This window comes from Thalia democratica, chromosome 1 (assembly GCF_965202585.1).
Source record: "Thalia democratica chromosome 1, ktThaDemo2.hap1.1, whole genome shotgun sequence".
Classification (NCBI taxonomy): Eukaryota; Metazoa; Chordata; class Thaliacea; order Salpida; family Salpidae; genus Thalia; species Thalia democratica.
Window position 1 is genome coordinate 101,380,399 of NC_139165.1, and position 24,564 is coordinate 101,404,962.

Sequence of the window (24,564 nt, forward strand, 5' to 3'; positions counted from 1 at the left end):
TTGAAATTTGGCCCGCGACCACCAATTGCCTGCCGACCCCTGCTCTACTGTAATAGAGAGTTGTATGATGTGTACCGTAATTTTATAACTACCTCTATCAAAAAGAATCCTACTAGACTATTATTTTTTTTCTACTACACCTAAATTTTACTTCTATAACAAACAAATACATTAAAATGACTATCGTAGGGTATATCTTACACACTAATACTTTTTGTGTGCAGTTTTAAGGCTTTCCAATAACAACAAATAAAAAACTTTAATGTTTTGACAATTAAATAAGCCGTTTATATATTTTTATTAAACAAAGTAGTACTAAAAATTATTAAAAAATAAACAACTAAATATTTTTTGCAAAGAAATACATCTTAATTTTTCCATAATAAAAATTTTTCCACAAACTTATCTTAAGTATATTTAGCTCACAAAAAATTCATCTGGTAAATCTGGTACATACAATAAAAAATATTTTAACTTTTTTTTTAGCATTTAAATGAAATGATAAAGCAAATAATAACGTTAAAAAATTATTATAAAATTAATTAAAATTTTTTAATAACTGAGTCTAGACCCGACTACTACCAACTTGTAATTTTTATAATAAAAGCCGAACCTGACAAGATTCATGGTAATAAAATTTAAAGATAGCTATTTACAGTAAAAATTAGAAGTAGTCACTTAGTTTATCAGTTTCAAAATTGTAATAGTTAGCGTTAAAAGTACAAAATTAAAACTTCAATACTACTTCAGTTTTATACACATACAAAAGCTTGAATATAAAAATAGTATTAAAGATCTAGTTAGTAAGACTAAAAAAATGTATTGACCATATGTATATAAGGTTATTCTGAATGTATTTTGTTTGTTTTTGTTTAAATAATTATTTAAATTAAAAAAATATATATAATTTAGTGTTTATTTGATTTTGCGTAAAAGCTTTATGTATTAAAAATGTTTAACTTTAAAAATAAATACAAATTGTAAAAACAGTTGTAAATAATGTATATGAAGCAAACTTTTATTATTAGATATCTGTATTTTAATAACAAATCTAAATAAATTATTAATATAAGCTTTAATCAATGGTAGCCTGTACTCCATACTTGATAAGATTCTATAGTTATAAATTTATAGCTAAATTTAAGGCAGGTAAAGTTATAATGAAAAATCTAATTTTTTGTTCAACTTATAAATTCTCTCTAAAAGTAATTGCATGATATCTTCTAAATACTCCTTTTAAAGCCAACAGTCTTTAAAGATAATAACCACTTTACGACATTATGGCATAAAACTAATTAATTAAGTAAATTTACTTCCTTTAAAATACACATTTTTATAGAAAAAAAAACAGTGTTTCAATGCTGCCGAATTGTTATGTAAGAAACCAGATTTCGTTGTATTTCAAATTAATTTTACAAAACATTAGTAAAAGTTTAGTGAATGATATTTCTTCTAAAATTCTTGTTTAAGTTAAATTATTATTTCCTTGTTTTTTTTTTTATTACTCCAAGTTATGATAAGCTTTTTATAACCAAAAAAAAAAGAGGTAGAACTTTTTTTAATTGATATGCAACATTAACAAAAAATGCTTTTTGTAACTTGAACATACTTAAAAAAAATTTTAGATGGTCAATTTGATTTCACAACTTAATATGAAGTATTTTTGAAAATATAAACAAGAGATCGCGACATTTACTTTTAGCATTCTCCGTGGTAAATTTAAGTTGTCGATAAGCCGGAAAATTAAATTTCTTTAATGATAATTAGTCAAACATCTAGTTTATTTCAGTTTATGTCGTTTATCTTGAAAACTAATTGTAAGTTTGTAAATTCCTGTATATTTATCTATGACCTCTTTGCTCTTCAAATTAAACTGAAGATTAAGAGCAAGTTTAAAAGATATTTAATTGTGAATTACAGGTTATAGCTTTTATGAGCAACCTCAGGTTAGACTCTTCATAGAATTTAAGTTTCCGTTCCATGATCTAGTTCTAAACGTTGAAACTTTATTAAGATATCCAGATTTACATCCTCGCGTGATTTTATAAATGCTGGAATCAATTTTATAATAAGCATTGGCGAGTTAGTTAGTTTTACTACGAGAGAACTACGCTGCAGACCTAATACTTTTTTTTTCTCGTGTGTACCTTAAATTTATTCTAAACCTCAATAAAATAGCATAATATATTACACAAAAACTTTTTTTTTTTCATACATTCTTTTCAAATTGAAAAATTTTTCAACCAAGATGAATTACCTTGGTTGGTCAGTTTTTTTGCCCATAAAATATCATAAAAGGTTACTTAAACAAAATTAAAGTTACAAAGCAAAATTGAATCAAATTTATTAATACAAATACGTGTTTTAAAATTAACTAATATAGCTAGTAAGTTAAAAAATAATTTCCGTTTCATAAGCAATACATCATAAAATGCGCTAAAGATACATTTACTGACATAATTACCGAACAAAAATAGTGTTTGAGAATGAAAAGGAAAGGTATTTTTTTGTTAATAATACGTATAAAACTATGTAAACTCGTTTTAGTATATAACAATTTATAATTATTTAGATAACTATTTTATTGTTTCTTTAAAATAAGTATTATGTAGCTCGTCATTTAAAATTTTCAAGACAAAACCTATCATAAACTAGCTACAGTGATCTTTCATCTCAGAAATAATAAGACGTTAAAATTATTGCTAAACTCCAACATTAATTATTAAGAAAACTGTCTTTTTAATGTAAATAAATTATCTTATAGTTAATTGATGTATAGTTACAATCAATAAAAGTTTTGCATTTTACTGTATAGCTGGTTTTTATAGTTATTGTGTCTTTAAGTATTATATACTATTTGTTGAAATAAAATTTCTTTTATATATATAATTTCCGGGATATAAAATCAGGCTTAGACTTTTTATTGGCTGAAAATGTTTTCTAAATACTTTTTGAAACTTATCTATATCTACTCTCTCATTTTACTACTCAAAAAAAGTTTCTCTAGTTTGATGACGTAAAATGTTTATAAAATTAAAGTTACTTCATCTGTGTAAATACATATTACCTGCTTTTGTTGAAAATATATGTACAAATTATTTAATTCTTTCGGAATTTTAAAAAGCCGCGTAACACGGCTACAAATTAATAAATGTTCTCCTACTTAGTACGATTTTTGATAATACCTAAGTAAAGTTAGAACATTGAAAATATTAGTCTAATTTATATCCACAACTTTAAAAAATGTTTCAATCCTGCCGAATCGTTATATTACAAACCAGCTTTTGTTGTATTTCGAGTTATTTTATACAACAACAGTTAAAGTATATTAAACAATATTTATTCAAAAACTGTTATATTAAATTTTCTTAAAATTTTGTTGTTATTTATTATTGCGAGTTATGATAACGTTTTTATAACCAAAAAATTGAGTCAAAAACTTTTATAGTCGATTTGCATAATTACTACAAAAGACCTTTTGCAAATTGGGTGATATTTAGAAATAAATCTTAGCTTTTATTCTTTAATTATCTTAATTTACTGTGAAATTTTTAAATAAAACTAATTAGGTTTGCAACGGTACTAACAAAAAACTTTTATTATGTGTAGAAAATGTTAATAATGTTTTTTTAATTAAGGAGCTAAAAGTAAAAATGATTGTTAAAAATAAATTATTTTCACAGATTCGTTTTAAACTTATCTAATTTATATCGTTCAAATCATCCAGCAGTGAAACTGGTATTCCATTACAATTTAATTTCCTTCTTTGGTATAAGACTCTTAATTTTTTATTCATGATTTTGAATAGTCATAATCAAAAATGTCATGTAACTGCCATAAGTAGAAATTTACAAAGCTTTATAATTGATATCATTTTCATATTTAGTCAATGTTAGACTGTCGTGCACTATGTTTTAACAAATAAAATGCAAAATTTAATTACAACCGCCGGATTTAAAATAAATTTATTTTTAGAAACTCTGCTTTGAGCAGCAATACTACTGTAACAAGTTACCCATTATATGAAAAGTAAATTCAAAAATTACTCGAGCGTGACAAAATAAGTTAAAAATATTCATTGAGTATTCTTAAAACTTAAAATATAAATAAAAAACAAATAATCAAATAAATAAAGTTTTAACTTTTGATTTAATTTTTATTGTAAAATCGTCTTTCTTTTCAGTTTTTTTCTTTAAATTAGTGTTACATATTTTATGTTTAAATTGGTTAAACTTTTTAAATAAGTTACCAATGTTTTGATTCTGGCTTCTAACAAAAACTTATGTTTTATTTAATTTGTCATGAACAGGGTTGGTTCCTGGATTTGCTCTACAAATTTGTTAATTTTTCTTCATGATTTTTCATAGTCATTTGTTTTCTAAAACCTACTTAGTTGACAATTTCAGTACTCTAATTTATAACATCAGGACTTTACATTGAAAAATATTCGGAAGCAGATCTAAAAAACTGGATTCCAAATTGATAATGTCATAGTAAGCTGCTGTACTAACAAAAACTAATAAAATATTACTAATGCTAAAATCCAACTTATTTGATACTTCAATCATTAAACAACATATAAATACTTGTTTGGAAGTATTTATAATTTTAAAATATACAATATCAACATTTATAGCATATTTTATTTAGTATGTAAAATTAAATTAGTAATTCATATTAAGAAGAAAATCTATTATTAAAAACGAATTCACACTTTCTTGAATTTAAAAAACAAACAGTATTTAGTTTTCCTATCTTTTAGAAATGTTTTATAATAAGTTAGTTATAATTTCAGTCAAATTTACCACCCTCTTTTAGGTTTGAAATTTATGTATTTACTTCTTTAGTAAAAAAAATTGTAATATGTTCAAACCTTTAACGGATAATCATCATTTTAGTTAAAATAAAAAGGGACAAGACGGGAAAATATTAAAAATTTATTAGCTTCTTTGATACGATTAGGATGCAAGGTACTTTGTGACCAGTAAATATTTCTTATAGTTAAAATAATTCAATATAGTTTTTCTGTAAATCATGGTGAATTGCTACAGTGCTGAAATTTATGAGTTGATTGAACTTTACTTGAGCAGTTTAAGTGAACTTCACTTTAAAACAACTTTAACTAATTTTGAGGAGAAGTGCTTTCCATCAATAAAGTGTTATGGTTTAAAATTGAAAAAGTAAATAAACTTTGGAATTTTTTGATATCTTAAATATATCATCTAACTCCTTGCTTGAAACTGATACTGTGAGCAAGGGTTATTACATTAATAAAAGTTTATAAAACTGAGTAACAAACTGTACCTCTTAAACCGAAATATCTTGCTCGAGTAGTTATATAGGCATTTACTTATATAAGTTTGGTAATGTAACTTTTGCTACTTTAATTAAACAGTGTTATAGATATTTGGCGGGCAAATTTTAAGGGGTAGTTTTTGCAACAAATAAGACGTAAAGATAATGTAGTTGCGCTGCTAGTTGCAAATAGAAATTAAAAAGTGAAATCGCCGCTCAAAAAACACTGTTTACAAAGATACTGTTGACTTTAGCTCAAAAAAATATTTTTATGACTGTTCAAATCAGTTTTTATTTAGAAATGAAACACATAAAAAGCCTTTAGAAACTAGTTAAAAGTAAAATAGATCTAGTCTGGTGGCTGGTTAAAGCATATAAACAAAAAACTGGTGCTTTAATTTCGGTTTGTAGACCTTGATAATAGACTGCTACAAATAATTAGTCAAAAGTACTTTCAAAACAAAATGAATACTTATGACTAAATATTAAGAAACCAATTCTAAAGTTAATCAATTTTTAATTTTTACTCGAAGATATGTTGAACTTTTTCATAACATGCATGCAAAAATCCAAAATTACGTTACAATGGTTTTAAATTTGTTTGATTTGGTTGTAAAGTTTTGCATTTTTTAAGTTTGAATTAAAATTTAAAATGATAAAACATTTATACATTTTCTAATTATTTAGTTTTTTCATGAGATATATAAAAATTCATAATATTTTATAAGGAACATATGCCAATGTTCAATGAAACTACCCTGAATATGTTGTCAACTAAATATACTCAGTCAGTTTATTAAAACAATCTACTTTATATTTAAATTGCTAGTTTAGACATGTTTGAAATATCAGTACAAAAATTGTTTTCTAAAATATCTAGTTTTGTTCTAGTTAAAAAGTGTATTTAGGTTATTAATGCTTTATATGTTTTGTTAATACACAAGCAGCTGTAATGGCTGTGTACATGATTTTATTAAAATTATTTTTTTTTTAACTAAGTTTTAAGCATAATGATAATTAAAATTATCATAAGCTATAAGCATATAAGTAAAAAAATTTTTTACAACATCCTATACACAGTTTTTATATTAGTTAGATACAGTATTGTAAGCTCTACATTTCGTTTTTTGTTTGTTTGAAGACTGTTTAATAAAGTTCGAATTTTCTGCATAACATAATTGTATCATCCACTTACTCCTTAAAATAAGTTTATATATTAATATTTATTTATTAACATTTGATAAATCTTCAAGTTCGTTAATTTTTTTCATAGAACAAAACATTATTTAAATTTCTTCCCTGTACGGTTATTTCAAAAGTCTAACAACGGGGTCGTTTTTTTTTTTAACTTTCTTTCGTAGAATTTTATTCCAGTTCCTACTTACAGGTATTTGAAAACAAACTAATAAATACAGCTCCATTTGCAGTTTCTCCCGACAAAAACCCTAAGCAAATATAAAACTTAGTAAGCAATTATTTTTTAGGCTAATGAGTTTTTAAATTTTTTAACAAAACATATTTGGACATATAGAATTTTTTAAGGTTTTTAACAAAGTTAAAATATTATAACGGTTACAATATAATTTATAGTTACGAAAATGAGCACCTTTTTTAAAGGTGATTTTACTCAAACCCTTTTATCAAAACTATTTTAAAAATAATTCTGTGCTAGATTACTGCTATTATTTATTGCTTCTTGTTTATTTAAAAAAATCTATATTGTTTTCATTTTAAAAAAATATATCAAATTTTGTTCACTTTATCAAAATTTATTCTAAACCATGTAAATAGCACAAACACATACTAAGCACAGTTTCCTCGGCATATTGGACACGAAACAATGTATTCTCCAGGATGGTCGAGACGCGGAGTTGAAAACAAAGTCTCAGTGCAAACTCTACAACATAAGTGGTTACACGGCAAACGGCAAACTTCTTGATCTATTTCATAATCTCCTAAGCAAATTGGACATGTTTCAACGTCTCCAAAGTCTTCTATATGTCCTTGATATCTAAAAGACATTTCATTAATATTTTCAGTAGATATTTTTGCATTAATATAGTCTGCAGTTCTTTGTCCAATGTAGGCTGTTAGATCTTTATAATTTGTTTTCTTGATATTGAAGTTCCGATTGTCAAATAAGTAATTACTATCAACAAAGTGCTCTACATCTATAACTTCTAAGACAGATTTTCCTATTTTATCTTTTAATGTTTTAAGAATTTTTTCGTAGCTACATTGAACATTTGCACGTTTTGATTCTATTCCAACACTGTAAATTTCTGAGATTCTTAAAATAACATCATTACTTAGTAAGTTTACACCGTCGTCTACAAAGCTTATATCTTGTTCGTTTAAAATTAAACCGTCGTTTAAATAAAATCTTATTTTGTTAAGCTTAAAAAAATTTTTATGTATGTTTAGATAATTGTACAACTCCTTTTTTATAGCCGATAATTTTCTTGTTCTAACTTCTTTTTTAGCTTGAGAGTTTTGTTCCTCATATAAATTAGTATTTAATGATTTAAATATTTCAGCAATGAAATCTATGTAATTGTAGATTACTCCACCAAATGCTTCTGCTGTAACACATACTTGTTTTAGTTCATCACTAGTTAACTTCACACTTGACATTGTTACTTTTGTTAGTTAGTATGCTGTAAAAAATACAAATTTAGCTAGAAAATTTATATTTAATTTAACATACTATTTTTAAGTAATTACGATTAGTTTAAATTGAAAAGATAAATGAAAAACATGGAATGTTACCAAACATGTTTACATTATTTTTTAGTCAGTTTTTAAACAATGATTATAAAACTTAGAAAATTTAGACATTAAAAAAAATCCTGCTTGATAACGCATATCTAGCTGTCACCTGAAAACTTTTAAGACAAAAAATAATTTTGATTTGATCATAGATGTTTATGAAACGAAAATAATAAGTACTTAAAAAGTTTAGTCTTAAATCACTGATGTACAAAAAAAGCATGCAGTTATAAAAAAATTCAACACGTTTAAAATTTAATGTTTTGAGTTTAACATTGTTATTGTTATTTTCGAAGAACCTGTTTGTACAACGAACCTTTTAACTTAGTTGCTTTAAGTTTATCATTTCAAAAATAGAAAAAGCTTCCCCTGTATGTTATGTTACTCATTAATACTTATTCTATGTTTTTAATTCTGAAGCCATTAGTTTAAAATATTTTATCAGGGTTGCACACGTTCAAGGTAACAATCAGCTACCGACTCTAAACTTAAAAGTAAATCATATTATCAAAAAAATGTTTTAACACTAATACCTTTAATTAAAAGTTTCCTTTAAATTATTTTTTATCATATGTTTGTATTTTAAAATATTTATACCTATATTCTTAAATATAAAGACGATCATTTAAAGATAGGTAAGTACTGATGTAGCTGTCAAATTTGCACAGGCATACAAAATTGCACTAGGGCATAAAATTTAACGAAAACACTTATGCAAGATATATTACTTAAAGAGAAAAAAATTTAATTGAAACTTAATTAATAATTTAGATAAAATAAAAAATATAAATATAAATAACTTCTATAAAAGTTGAATAATCTATTAACAGTAAATAAGAATCGGTTAATGAGACACTTTTAAAAAATACTGTTAGCTGAAATCTACAATACATAAGTATTTAACCCTCAATAATTATAAAACAACAATGCTAAAAAATATAACTTATTATCAACATTCAAATATAAATTTAATTTCAGTTATGGGAACAAGAGATGGTACTAAACTAGAGTTTTATTATTTTATTTATGGTTGCATTAAAATACTTTAATATACTGCCAAATATAGAATATTTTATAAATCATTAGTCAATTGTTAGTTAGCTATTAAATCAATGTTTAAATAACACAACAATTAAAAATTAAGAAGAAAATGTCATGAAAAAATTCTTTGGTATATTGCTTTTATCTAAACAAGTTTTAAAACACTTAACTAACTGCTTAGAATTTAGTTAACATTTGTAAATTAGAAATGGACCAACAATAAATATTAACGAAATGAACTTTATTATTGATTAATGAAATAACCCATTACCCAACTATCTTGAGTTAGACAAAAATTACACTTACTTGCACTTTCAATCAGTAATCATATACAAACTAAGAATTGATTTTCTTTGTTTTATACAATTTTAATAATAAAAAACTTGAAAGTATACTCAAAAATTAGTCTGATTTAAATACTTTCTGAGGTATCATATTTTTATGATTTGATATTTTATACCCTTATCCCTAACCCACTTAACTTGAATATATTAACCATATCGCAAATTGAAAATAAGCTGGAAAACGGCTTTTTTTTTGCAAGTCAGCAATAATGAAAATTTGACTGACCTTTAACTACATTAGCCCAATAAATTTGTTAGGAAGATATTAAGTATAGATAAAATATTTTTAATTGTTCACATTATTTTATGTAAATATAAATATAGATTTTAGATATCTAGGAATTTAGTAGAAATGTATAATTTATTGATAATTTGAAACTAATTGTGAAAGTTTTAAAATGTAAGTTGTTGTTTACATTAGATATTATTACATTTACAAGTTTGTTGAATATGTAAATATTCTGGTTAAAAAGAATCAGTAATAAGCAAAAACTATTTTTTATAATTTTGAGGTATCAAACACTACTTCACTAAAATTTTAGAGCAATTCATTTATAGTAGTTATATATAAAATAGATTCCTAAACAATACTTTTTTTTTAATAGCATCAAGATGCTTTATTTATATACACACTAATTGTCTTTGGTTTACTTATTTAAAAGAAAATAGCTGCATGAGTGACAAAAACTAGCTTAACTTAAATTAGGCTAAAATTAGCTTATAATAAAATTTAAATAAATATTTTGAGCAAGAAAATATAACTGTACTTTGATCAGGCTATAACAGTTTAAAATTTTAATAGTGAGATAAGTAGAATTGCAACAGATCAACCTGAGAAAAAATTCCTGAATTTGCACTAAAATTTTCCTGACTTTTCTATTCTAAACTGTTAATTTAAACTTACTCTAAAATACATAATAAACATTTGAAACTATGTAAAGCTTTAAATCTTATTTTTTACAGCTTAAAACAACAATTGTTTACCTAAGATGACAGAAAACCTTTACAATTTTGTAAAAAAACATTTCAATGTTTGTTCTTCATAAAATAAGTAAATTATTTTTGTAAATTTCCAGAAAATTTCTTTGAGTTTTGGTCTGAGTTCAAAATTATTTTAACTATTTTATATTATTTGAAGTCTATGGAAAATAAGTAATTATGAAAATTTCAAATGACAAATTCAGGCATTTTTACAAATTTTGTTAAAACTCCTGACTTTTCATGATAAAAACCCCAAATTTTTCTTAACTTTTTCTGACTTTCCTGACCTTGTAGCAACCCTGGATGGTGAAAAAATGAATATTATTTTGAATTAAAAAAAAAAATATATATATAGTTTAGCATGAGGTTTAGAAAAAAATTTGAAATTTTGTTTATTTGAAATAGTAAAATGTAGTAAAATGGTATTTAATTACATTAAAAGGTCTAAATATATCTAATAGCCTGAGTTTACTGTAACCCTTTTTTTTATAAAGTAAAATGGCAAATATCTAAAAGTTACCAATACGGATATTTTTTTTGTACGAAATCAATGTTTATCTAATTTATAAAAAATAACAGAAAAGTACAGATTTATTAAGATTTTTAAATTTATTTTCTATCTATATGTTCATCAATAAAAACTTTAATAATATTCAAACTATTTGACATACATCTACAATCTACATCTTCAAAAAAGTTTCTTTAAAAGCTAGTATCAACTGCTACTATTATACTAAAGCTTTTCTAACTATAAAAAATTTATAAACAAACTTTTTAGTATATAAAATACTTTTTAAAAGTACCTTTTTGTGTATTTTAAATATAATGTATCTAAAATAACATAACAATTAAATATTTTTCAACAAGCTGTCCTAAGCTAGAGTAAATATTAAAATCAAAAAGAGAAAAAAACTAACTAACTAGCTTTAGTTTGTTAGATGTAGCTTTTAACCAGGAATATAATTTAACTTACAATTTATTTTATGTGAGTTACAATAGTTAAAAACTCAATACCACAGAAACTTTTATATGTGACTAAAATGGTCTTTTATAACATGGAAGCTTTTATATATTCATCAATAAAAATCTATAAATTTTTTTAATTTCTAGATGAACTATCAACCATAAAAAGACTATTTAAATAAGCTTAGTGTGTTTTAAAGCTTCACATCAAAAGTATCTAAAAGTAAAAAGTATTCTCAAAAATGAATTGTAACTTTAATATCGACTTACAACTAATTTATAACATTTTTCTCCAAATTCAGAGTTTTCGAAATGCTAAAGTTTTGCTGGTGCAAACTGAACACTGAACAAAGAATTAAATTTTACTTGTTTATAGTCAATGAATACATTAAGTTTTTATCTTCGTAAGTTTTTGTAAAACAAAATGGCAAGTCCGCTACAGATCATAATTGCCAGAAACGAAATTGCACTTGTTGACCATTGGTATATATTGGTTATTAAACGACGAATGAAAACGCACAAAACTGGTTTTTAAATAATGATTCTTAATAAAACTTTTTCTAGAATAAACGGTAAAAAACTGCATTTAGTTAATTTTTCTCCTTAGGTTTAAACAAATCCATGAAACTAATAAATTGTTTTTTATTTAGTTAAATTTTTTTTTGCCAAATTATTTTCAATTTCAATTAATAAACTTCTTTTTAAATCTTTGTTTACCGTTTAGTATAATTAAGAATAGCTTGTATATACATTGATCTACTTAAACTTATGAAATTAATTATTTCGTATCAAATTTTTTTTTAATAAACAGGATTACAAACTATAAAGTTAAATCGAGTCTCTTCACTAAAATTTAAGTTCAAATTATTCTAGAAGTACTTTATTACAATAATTTTAGTACTTGCTTTTTAAAAAAAAATAAATAGTTAAATTGAACATTGCGTCTTTGATAAAAGCCTCATCTTAGTTTGATAGAAAGTTGCTAGTTAAACAAAGCATTAATTTACTCAAACATAAAGAATGAAAAATTTAATGACCAAAAAAGTAAGCTTAACTAATAAAAAACAATGACAAATGAACTATTAACATAAATAAGAAAAAAGATAGCTCACAAAATGTATTCATTAACAACACAATATCAGATACTCCGAAAGTTCACAGTAGAATACTACAAGGTGGAGTCATTGGGCCTCTTCTGTTTTTAATTTACATTAATGATATTACTTTTTGTACTTACTTTCAAAGCGAAATAAGTCTATTTGTAGATGACGCAAAAGTGTTTAGCAAATCAGAAACTTTTTTAAATTCAACATTAAACAGTATTAACAAATAGCTAAAAAAAACAAAACTTGATTATTTCCAATTAAATGCCAAGTTCTAATCATCAATAAAAATAAGCCCTTCCCTTATAATCTTTTATTTAATAAAACTAAAATACCAGCAGTAAATTTTTATAAAGACTTATGAATGTATATATCTGAAAAACTAAAATTGAAAGAACATGTAGATTATTTATATAAAATAGCTTAAAGTTCATCTTAACAACAACTCAATAGTTTTAAGACCAGCTCAGCTAGTATTCATACTAAATTACTTAAAACCTATATTCGCCCTAAACTCTGTTAAATCTTTTGAATTCAATACATAAGTTTACATATAGAGAATTGTTATGTTTTGTTTTTTCTGCATACTAAATTTTATTTTGTCATATAGAACTATGTGTTTTATGTTTTTTTTTTACTATTTTATGTTTAGTTTTTTAATTTATTGAATGTAATTTTTTTGTTTCTTTTTTCGAAGATGATAAGAAGAAAGAAATGATATGAAAAAAACTATAGGCTCGTTTTATAATTTTGTATAGTTGTTTAATACTAGTTGAAATATTAAGACAACTGTAATAGTGAAAAATGTTATCTTTCAGTTAAACACTCTCAGAATAGTTAATGTTTTTAAATTTCGGTCTCGTCTAACCTTAGTCACTTCTTAATTACACGATTAACTTAAAACGGTTATGTAATTACAAATGCTCATTTGTAACGAGCTTATGTAAAACTTTTTCTCAAAAGCAACCTAAGTAATATGTGTTATACTTCTTAACAAAATAAAATGCAACTTTTATTGATAAGTTATCAAAAGGTTTAAATATTATACCATAACAAATTTTATAAACTTTAACTTATTTGTTAAAAGGTAAAAAATAGTGAATATTTAGTAGTATACTGAGATAACACTAACACGAGCGTTGTAGACAGTTCGAATAAGATAAATTAGGCTTACATACGTAAGGTTACATACATATTTTCAAAGTAACTAACTTGGTTTTTAGTCATATTTTTAGTATTAAAGCTTATGTATGTGTTTAAAATCGATGTAGAATTAAAATTTTTATTTATGACTTTTGAGGTTAACTGTTTGCAAATTTAAAATTAAAATAATTGACTACTTTTAAACATACTGTTTGTAGCCAATAAAATAATTATTACTAATATTTTTGTTGTGTTCGGATTTTGTTTTACAAATTACAAGTTGATAATATCCAGTATCCAGTTATTTAAGAATTTTAATCAATGTTATAGCTTTTTTTTACGTTAGTATGCGTTATTATTACATTAAATAAATAAAACAAAGAGTTTAAAACTTTTCGATTGGATGTGCTAAATTTACAAGATTAAGCTTATGCGAGCTGAACATATCTAAGAAAAGCTTCTGCGAACAATTTAGTTATGAGAAATAAAGATATTTTTTACTGGAAAAAATATACAGTAAGTCATAACAATCAACAAAAATATTTGCGAGAGACAGCAGAGGAAAGGCCTTGACCTTCGTTTGCCGTGAGACGAGCTCAAGTTTAACTTAAGAAGTGATCATACCGATTCAAATAACCTTAAAGTGTATTTAAATAATTATTTTAAATATCACTTTGTTAAATAAGGTGATAGAAACGGCTTATTTAATTGTGACAATCTTAAAATTATTATTTATTGTTATTTTAAAGCATCAAAACTGCACACAAAAAGTATTAAAGGCTAGGTCTATACAACGTTACTTATCTGTAATGTATAAGTTTCTAATAAAAATAAAATTGAGTTTATTAGAAAGAAAAATTATACTTATTAGGTTTCCGATTAATCGACTAAGTTATAAAGTAAAGTTAGCCATGGAGCTGTCTAGTAAAATTCAGTTATCTACTTATAAATATTAATATGTATATGTACCTTACAAAAAGCTATGCAGATCCTTTTTTAAAATGATAAGTATTACATCTTAAGTTATACAAAACTAAAGTGCCTATCAATTGCTTTGATTTCATAGTATGGTGGAAGACAAACTAATAACGCTGCTGTAAATTAGTTAACAAAATTATAAAAGATTTTTATTTAAGTTTAATCTAAACTCTTTTCCGAGCTTTAAACACTTAAAAATTTTGTAAAAGAACTTTTGGTCATCAAACTAAACACGAAAATAAAGTAGAATTTTATTCTAATAGTTATTTTAATATTCATTTTAACACATAACTTTCTACCATAATAAAAAATACAGAAAAATGCAAAATATTTTTTTTTAAATTCACTCTTAATCCTATTCCATTATTCTGCAATTTTAAAGAAGTTTTTAGATATTATGAAACATCTTCACTTTTGTTTTTGTAGTGTTAGATAGTGTATTTTTCAAATTTGATGCTATTAATTATTAGTAAAATATTAAGTGTATTAGCAGATTTTTGTTCTAAGGTTTCATTTAAAAAAAGAATTTTATAAATTTAGTTTTCATTAATTTTATTTTTTAAGTTTTACCTTAAAGCATATTTTTTTATTAAATCATAGAGTTACTACAATGCTAGAATTTACGAGTTGATTGAATTTTTTTTGAGCAGTTTAATTGAACTTCACCCTAAAAAACGTTTATTAATTTACAAGAGAAGTGTTTTTCATCATTAAGAATGTTATGGTAAATAAATTGAAAATGTAAAAAAATAAAATTTAGAACTCTTTGTTATGTTTAAATACATCATCTAAATACTTGCTGGAAAATGTTACTCTGAGCAAGGTTTAATACAATAATAAACGTTTTTAAAACTGAATAACAAATTGTCTCTATTAAATTAAAATATTTTGCTCAAGTATTTATACAGGCATTTACTTATGCAGTCTTGGTAAATGCAATTTTAGCTAGTTTAATTAAACAGTGTAATATATATTTGACAGGAAATTTTGAGGGTTAGTTTTTTCAACAAATAAGACGTTAATAATCAAAGTTAATGTAGTTGCGCTGCTAGTTGCATATATAAATTTAAAAGTGAAATTTCCGCACAAAAAACACTGTTTACAATGATACTGTTGACTTTTATTCGATGGAAGATCTTTACGAATGTTCAAATCAGTTTTTATTTAGAATTGACACACATATAAAATCTTAAGTAACTAGATGTTACTAGTAACAGATCAGACAGTAAAACAGATCTAGTATGATGGCTTGTTAAATTTGGTTTGTAGACCTTGATAAAAAGTGCTACAAATAATTGGTCAAAAGTACTTTCTAAACATTGTGAATACTCATTATGAAATTTTAAGTAATCATTTTTAAAGTTAATCAACTTTTTAATTGTTACTCGGAGAGGTGTTGAATTTTTGCAAAAGATGCATGCCAAAATCTAACAATACGTTAGAATGTTTCAAAATTTGTTTGATTTGGTTCAATATTTTTTGCTTTTTTTAAGTTGAAATTGAAATGCGAAAATGATGAAACATTCATACTTTTTCTAATTATTTAATTTTTTATTAGATTTATAGAAATTCATAATACTTAATAAGCAACATATGTCAATGTTCAATAAAACTACTCTGAATATGTTGTCAACTAAATATCCTCAGTCAGTTTATTAAGATAATCTACTATATTGTTAATTTTGGTATGTAAAAAAGAATAGTTAAACAGTTATTTTGAAAGCTATGTAGTTGAAAATATGTTAAGATTATTTCTATTATATATGTTTTTTGAATACAGAAAACAAACGGCTGTAATGGCTGTATACACACTTTCTTAAGAAATATTTTTTTTCAATAAAAATTATGTTTTAAGCACAGTAGTAAGTTGAAATTATCATAAGTTATAAGCATAGTATAAGTAAAAACGTTTTTTTCAAAATCCTAAACACAGGTTTTATATTAGTTAGATACGGTAATGTAAACTTAACATTTCGTTTCTTTTTGTTTTTTTTTTGAAGACTGTTTAGATAATGTTCAAACTTCCTGCAAAACAAAATTTTACAATCCACTGATTTCATAAAACAAGAGTATATATTAATGGTAGTTTATTAAAATCTAACTTTACATATATGTTCGTTAATAAATTTCGTAGAACAAAACATTATTTAATTTTTTCCCTGTACGGTTTTTTTATAAATTTAACAACGGGGGATGTTTTTAAGTTAACTTTGTTTTGTAGAATTTTATCCAAGTTCCTTTTACAGGTATTTGAAAATGAACTAATAAATACAGTTTAAATTGCCGTTTTTTCACAGCATGAAAACCGACAGAAACTCTAAGTAAATATAAAGCTTAGTAAGCAAATATATTTTTAGACTAAAAAGTTTTTTTATTTTTTAACAAAACATATTTTGCCACATAGGATTATTAATGGTTTTAATAAATGAAAAACACATTAAAAGTAAAAAATTATAACATTTAAAATAAAAACTATACTTACGAAAATGAGCACCTTTTTAAAGTTGTTTTGTACTCAAACCTATATATCAAAAATATTCTAAAATAATTCTAAGTTAAATTACTGTAAACATTTAGTGCTTCTTGTTTATCTCATAAAACCTATATTGTTTGATATTAAAAAGAATAAATCAAACTTTGTTTACTTTATCAAAATTTATTCTAAAACGTGTAAAAAGCATTTAACATATTTTATGCACAGTTTCCTCGGCATATTGGACACGAAACAATGAATTCTCCACGATGGTCAAGACGCGGAGTTGAAAACAATGTCTCAGTGCAAACTTTACAACATAAGTGGTTACACGGCAAACGGCAAACTTCTTGATCAATTTCGTAATCTCCTAAGCAAATTGGACATGTTTCATCATCTCCAAAGTCTTCTATATGTCCTTGATACCTAAAAGACATTTCAATGATATTTTCAGTAGAGATTTTGGCATTACGATAATCTTTAGCTCTTTGCTTAATGTAGGCTGTTAGGTCTTGATAATTTGATTTCTTAATATCAAAGTTAGTATTGTCAAAAATATAATTACTATCTACAAATTTCTGTACATCTTCAACTGTTATTGCGGATTTTCCTATTTTATCTTTCAATGTTTCAATAATTTTTCTGTAGGTACATTGAACTTCCGCATTTTTACTTTTTCTACTGTAAAGTTCTGAGATTCTTAAAATAACATCATTACTTAAAAAGTTTACAACATCGTCTACAATGCTTATGTCTTGTTCGTATAAAACTGAACCGTCGTTTGAATAAAATTTTATCTTACTAAGTTTATAAAATTCTTTATGTATGTTTAGATAATTGTACAACTCCTTTTTTATAGCCGATAATTTTCTTGTTTTAACTTCTTTTTTAGCTTCTGAATTTTGTTCCCCATATAAATTAGTATTTAATGATATGAATATTTCAGCAATGAAATCTATGTAATTGTAAATTACTCCACCAAATGCTTCTACCGCTGCAACTACTTGTTTTAGTTCATCATTAGTTAACTTCATGCTTGACATTGTTACTTTTGGTAGTTAATATGCTTTAAAACATACAAATTTAGCTAAAAGATTTATACTTTATAATGCATACTATTATTAAGTGATCACGATTAGTTTAAACTAAAAATATAACTGTAAAACATTGATTAATACCAAACATGGCTCTTATTTGTGAAATGAGGGCAAATTTCACTTATTGTGTTTAACTGTTTTAATTAAAACACTTTATACAAATAATAATGTTTTCATATGTTTTTATTTGCCTTTTCTATGAAACTTAAACAATACTAACACTTAAAAAAATATTTTTATATTTATGCTTTATGATAGTTAACATTATTTTTTAATTAGTTTTTAAACAATGATTATAAAATTTAGGTCATTTAGACATTAAAAAAATTCCTGCTTGGTAACGCATATCTAGCTGTCACCTGAAATCTTTTTTAATAAAAAATGATTTTGATTTGATCATAAGTGTTTATTGAACGAAATTATTAAGTACATAAAAGTTTTAGTCTAAAATCACTGATTTACAAAAAAAGCATGCAGTTATAAAACAATTCATCACGTTTAAAATTTAATGTTTTGAGTTTAATATTGTTATTGATATTTTTGAAATGCCAATTTGTAGAAGAAACCTTTTAACTTAGTTGCTTTAAGTTTATCATTTAAAAAATAGAAAAAAATTCCCCTGTATGTTATGTTACTCATTTATAATTATTCTATGTTTTTAATTCTGAAACCATTAGTTTAATATATTTTACAGGGTTGCTCACGTTTAAGGTAACAATCAGCTACCGAGTACCGACTCTAAACTTAAAAGTAGTTCATAATATCAAAAAAATCTTTTAACACTAATACCTTTAATTAAAAGTTTCCTATAAATAATTTTTTATTATATGTGTATATTTCAAAATGTTTATACTTATATTTTTAAATATAAAGACGATCATTTAAGATAGGTCGGAACTGGTGTAGCTGTCAAATTTGCACAGGCATATAAATTTGCACTAGGGCACTAAATTGAACGAAAACACTTTTGCAAGAGATTTTACTTGAAACTTAACTAATAATTTAGAAAAAATTAAAAGTTGAAGTTAAATAATTTTTAATAAAGTTGAACAACTTAATACCGTAAATAAAATGGGTTAAGGAGACAATTATAAAAGACAATTATAAAAATATTTTGAACTATAATCTACAATACATAGGTAGTTAACCTTAGATAACTATAAAACCATAATGCTAACAAATGAACTTAATATCAACAATTAAATCCAAATTTAATCTAAGATATGGAAACCTGAAATGGTACTAAACTCGAGTTTCATTATTTTACCAATGGTTGCATTTAAATACTTTAATATACTGCCAAATACAGAATATTTTATAATTTGTAAATTAAAACTAGTTGGTCAATTGTTAGTTAGCTATTAGATTAATGTTTGAATAACACAACAATCAAAAATAAAGAATAAATTGTCATGAAAAAATTCTTTGGTATATTGCTTTTATCTAAACAAGTTTTAAAATTCTTTATTTACTGCTTAGAATTTAGTTTACATTTGTAAATTAGAAATGGACCAACATTCAACATTAATAAAATAAACTTTATTAAAGGTTATAGAAATAACCTAACTTTCTTGAGTTAGACAAAAATTACACCTACTTGTACTTTCAATTATTAATCATATACAAACTAGGAATTGATTTTCTTTGTTTTGTATAATTTAAATAATAAAAAACTTGAAAAAATACTCAAAAAACAGTCTGATTTAAGTACTCTCTGAGGCATCACATTTTTATGATTTGATTATTTTTATACCCTTATCCTTAACCCACCTAACCCAAACATGTTAACCATAACACAAATTAAAATATGCTGAAAAACGGTTTTTTTTTGCAAGTACAGCAGTAATGAAAAGAATGACTTTTAAGTACATTAGCCCTAAAAATTTGTTAGGAAGATATCAATTATTAATAAAATATTTTTAATTGTTCACATTTTTTTATATAAAAATAAATATATATTTAAGATATTTAGAAATATAGTAGAAATGTAAAATTTATTGATAATTTGAAACTAATTGTGAAAGTTTCAATATGTAAGTTGTTGTTTACATTAAATATTATTACATTATATTTTATTATAAATAACAAAAAAAATCAAAAAAAGACAAACAAGTTTGTTGAATATGTAAATATTCTGGTTAAAAAAATCAGAAATAAGCATAAACTATTTTTTTATAATTAAAGGTATCAAACACTACAGAAATAAAATTTTACAGCAATTCATTTACATTAATAATATAATAAATAGGTTCCTAAACAATACTTCTTTTTTAATTGTGTCAAGATGCTTTATTTATATACATAATAATTGTGTTTGGTATTACTTATTTAAAAGAATATAGCTGCATGAGTGACAAAAACTAGTTTAACTTAAATTAGGCTAAAATTAGCTTATAATAAAATTGAAGTAAACATTTTAAGCAAAAAAATAGAACAGTACTTTAATCAGGCTATAACAGTTTAAAATTTTAATAGTGAGATAAGTAGAATTGCAACAGATCAACCTGAGATAAAATTCCTGAATTTTCACTAACATTTTCCTGCATTTTCTATTATAAACTGTTAATTTAAACTTACTCTAAAAAACATAATAAACATTTAAAACTATGTAAAGCTTTCAATCTTATTTTCATACAGCTTAGAACAACAGTGGTTTACATATGATGAAAGAAAACTTTTACAATTCTGTAAAAAACATTTCAATGTTTGTACTAGATGAAATAAGTCATTTAATTTTTTAAATTTCTAGAAAATTCTTTGAATTTTGGTCCGAATTCAAAATAATTTTAATTATTTTTTATTATTTGAAGTCAATGGAAAATAAGGAATTATGAAAGTTTTAAATGAAAAACCCAGACATTTTTACTAATTTTGTTAAAACTCCTGACTTTTCATGACAAAAACCCGAATTTTTTCCTCACTTTTTCTGACTTTCCTGACCTTGTAGCAACCCTTGATAGTAATAAAAATGAATATTATTTTAAAATTAAAAAAAAAAATCATATAGTTTAGCATGAGGTTTAGACAAAAATTTGAAATTCATTTATTTGAAATAGTAAAATGTAGTAAAAGGGTATTTAATTACATTAAAAGGTCTAAATATATCTAATAGCCTGAGTTTACTGTAACCCTTTTTTTTTATAAAGTAAAATGGCAAATTTATAAAAAGTTACCAATACAGATATTTTTTTTGTACAAAATAAATGTTTATCTAATATATAAAAAATAGCAGAAAAGTACAGATTTATTAAGAATTTTAAATATATTTTTTATCATATGTTCATCAATGAAAACTTCAATAATATTCAAACTATTTGACATTCATCTATAATCTACATCTTCAAAAAAGTTTCTTTAAAAGCTAGTATCAACTACTACAATTATACTAAAATTTTTCTAAGTATAAAAAATTTCTAAAAAACTTTTTATAATAAAAAAGTACCTTTTTGGGTATTTTAAATATAATGTATCTTAAATAACATAACAATTTAATATTTTTCAACAAGCAGTCGTAAACTATAGTAAATATTAAAATCAAAAAGAGAAAAAACTAACTAAATAGCTTAAGTTTGTTAGATGTAGTTTATAACTAGGAATATAATTTAATTTACAATTTATTTTATGTGAGTTACAAAAGTTAAAAACTCAATACCACAGAAACTTTTATATGTGACTAAAATGGTCTTTTATAACATGGAAGCTTTTATATACTCATAAATAAAAATCTTTAAAATTTTAAAACTTCTAAATGAACTATCATCCATGAAAAGACTATTTAAATAAGCTTAGTGTGTTTTAAAGCTTTACAGCAAAAGTACCTAAAAATAAAAAGTATTAGCAAAAAATAATTGTAACTTTAACATCGACTTACAACTAACTTATAACATTTTTCTCCAAATTCAGAGTTGTCAAAATGCTAAAGTTTGCTGGTGCAAACTGAAAACTGAACAAAGAAATTTTTTTTTTCCTTTATAGACAATGAACACATTAAGTTGTTGTTGTCGTAAATTATTGTAAAACAAAATGGCAACAAGTCCGCAACAGATCATAATTACCAGAAACAAAGTTGCACTTGTTGACCACTGGTGTATATTGGTTATTGAACGACGAAGGAAAACGCACAAAACGTTTGGTCTTTGAATAATGATTCTTAATAAAACTTTTTTTGCTTTTAACGGTAAAAAAATGCATTCAGTTAATTTTACTTCTGAGGTTTGAACAAATCCTTGAAACTGCTAAATTGTTATTTTTACTAGTTAATTTTTTTTTTTTCAAATTATTTTAAACTTAAATTATTAAACTAATTTTTATATGTTTGTTTAACGTTTAGTATAATTAAGAATAGCTTGTATATAAATTGATTTACTTAAGCTTATGAAACTAATTATGTCGTATCATAATTTATTTGTTTTTAATTAACAGGATTATAAACAATAAAACTTAACCGAGTCACTCCACAAAAATTTAAGTTCAAAGTATTTTAGCAGTACTTCACTACAATAACTTTATTACTTGCTTTTATTTTAAGTTAAATAGATAAATTAAATATTGCGTCTTTGATAAAAGCCTCATCTTAGTTTGATACTAAATTTCTAGCTTGTTAATGCACAATTTACACAAACAAAAAGAATAAATAAATTTAATGACGACAAAAGAAAGTTAACTAAAAAACCCAATGAAAAATGAATAATTAATATAAAAAAACACAAAGATAAGTAATAACACATTCTCCGACAATACTTGCATTATCAGTCATTTTGAAGTTGCTCCATTCTGATACACAGTGAGTAAATTAAATTCTTCCGAAAATTTGGCTAATATATTTTTGTGAGATAGGGTTGTAGAATCGCATGACGGCAGTCGTAGGAAACCTAATTTGCATGGACGAGATAAGTTTGCTACGGTTATAAAAAACCATATCTTGGTAGCATATCACATATCACTTGTTTGAGAAAAAAATATAAAATCTTACTCTACTTACAAAAAAATAAAATTCACAGTCGTACTTGTGTCAAAATCAGTTTTAAGATTTAATTACAATTACCCAATATCCCAACATTACAAAAGCAGTATTGTAAACAAATTTAATTTATCCCGTAAAAAATATTTTTAGGCGGACCAAAAGAAGCTAATTTTTATTTATTTTGAAAAGGTGTTCTGTGAAGCTAGTAGTTTGTACGATCGTAATAAGAATTAATTGCTTCCAAAGACCGGTAAATTATTTATTTTGTAGTCCTCCACGGCCTGAGGTAGGAACTACCTTTAATTGGGGGAAGTCCCCTTTTTTGTGCTAAACGGTTAGCGCGTTTAGCTCTTGAAGTTTTTAATGAATTTACCTTACTCATTAGGTTCAACTTAGTAATTAATAAGTATGTAATAAACTTAATATATATAATTTTTTTAATGAAGTTAGTTTATTGAAAACGTGATGTTAATGTGGAAATTAGGAAGTAGAATTAGAAGTGATAATGCAGCTAATAAATCAGTTGAATAAAACTGCGAATAAAAACACAACAAATAAACACAAAGTTCTACAAATAGAAATGTCTTAATGATGTTCTTAAGGTGTCTGAGTGACACAATCTTAAACACAAAATAGGTCTTACTAAAAATACTATTAATAATACAGAGTCTTAATATATGTCGTGCTTTATGCACAACGATGGCTATATTAAGCACAATATAATATGATAATGCAAATAAGCATCAAGATCTTATAAAACGAAAACAATAAAAAAGTTCTTAAAATAAATTCGTGTGCGTCTCGCACGGTCTTATGGCTTAATTGAGCACATTACAATACAGTTATACAAATAAAGATAAAGTTCTTATAAAATGACAATCATAACAAAGTTCTTAAATTCAATCAGTTTCTTAAGTTCTTAAAATTAGTGTGCTTTTTGCACGATCTTATGGCTAACTAAGCCAAAAACAAAAATAACGAACAACATATCGAACTGCGCGTAGTGCGCAATCTAGGGCCTAATGAGCATTATAACAAACATTGTTATAGTTTTATAGTGTTATTTAATAAAAAATCGTCTAACGCCCCCTGGCGGTCATTTAAAATACAACAAAAATGCATATTTTGTTACATTTTCCTACCTAAAAGTCCTCAATTGAAGTCTTTTGGTGGGGCCTTGCAACATTTTTAAGTTTTTTATACAAATATAATGCATATTTTTGAATATTAATTTTCAAAATGTACAAAATTGTTAGATAGTGTTACTTTTAAAATCAAAGTGGTTCTTATAAGTGCTTATACAATAGTGAAAAGTAGATAATACTGTATGTCAGAAGTTTTAATAAGTGTTCACTCCATCGGCGGCCATCAGCTGCTGATTTTTCTGCCCGTCTGTCCAATCTGACCAGTTTTA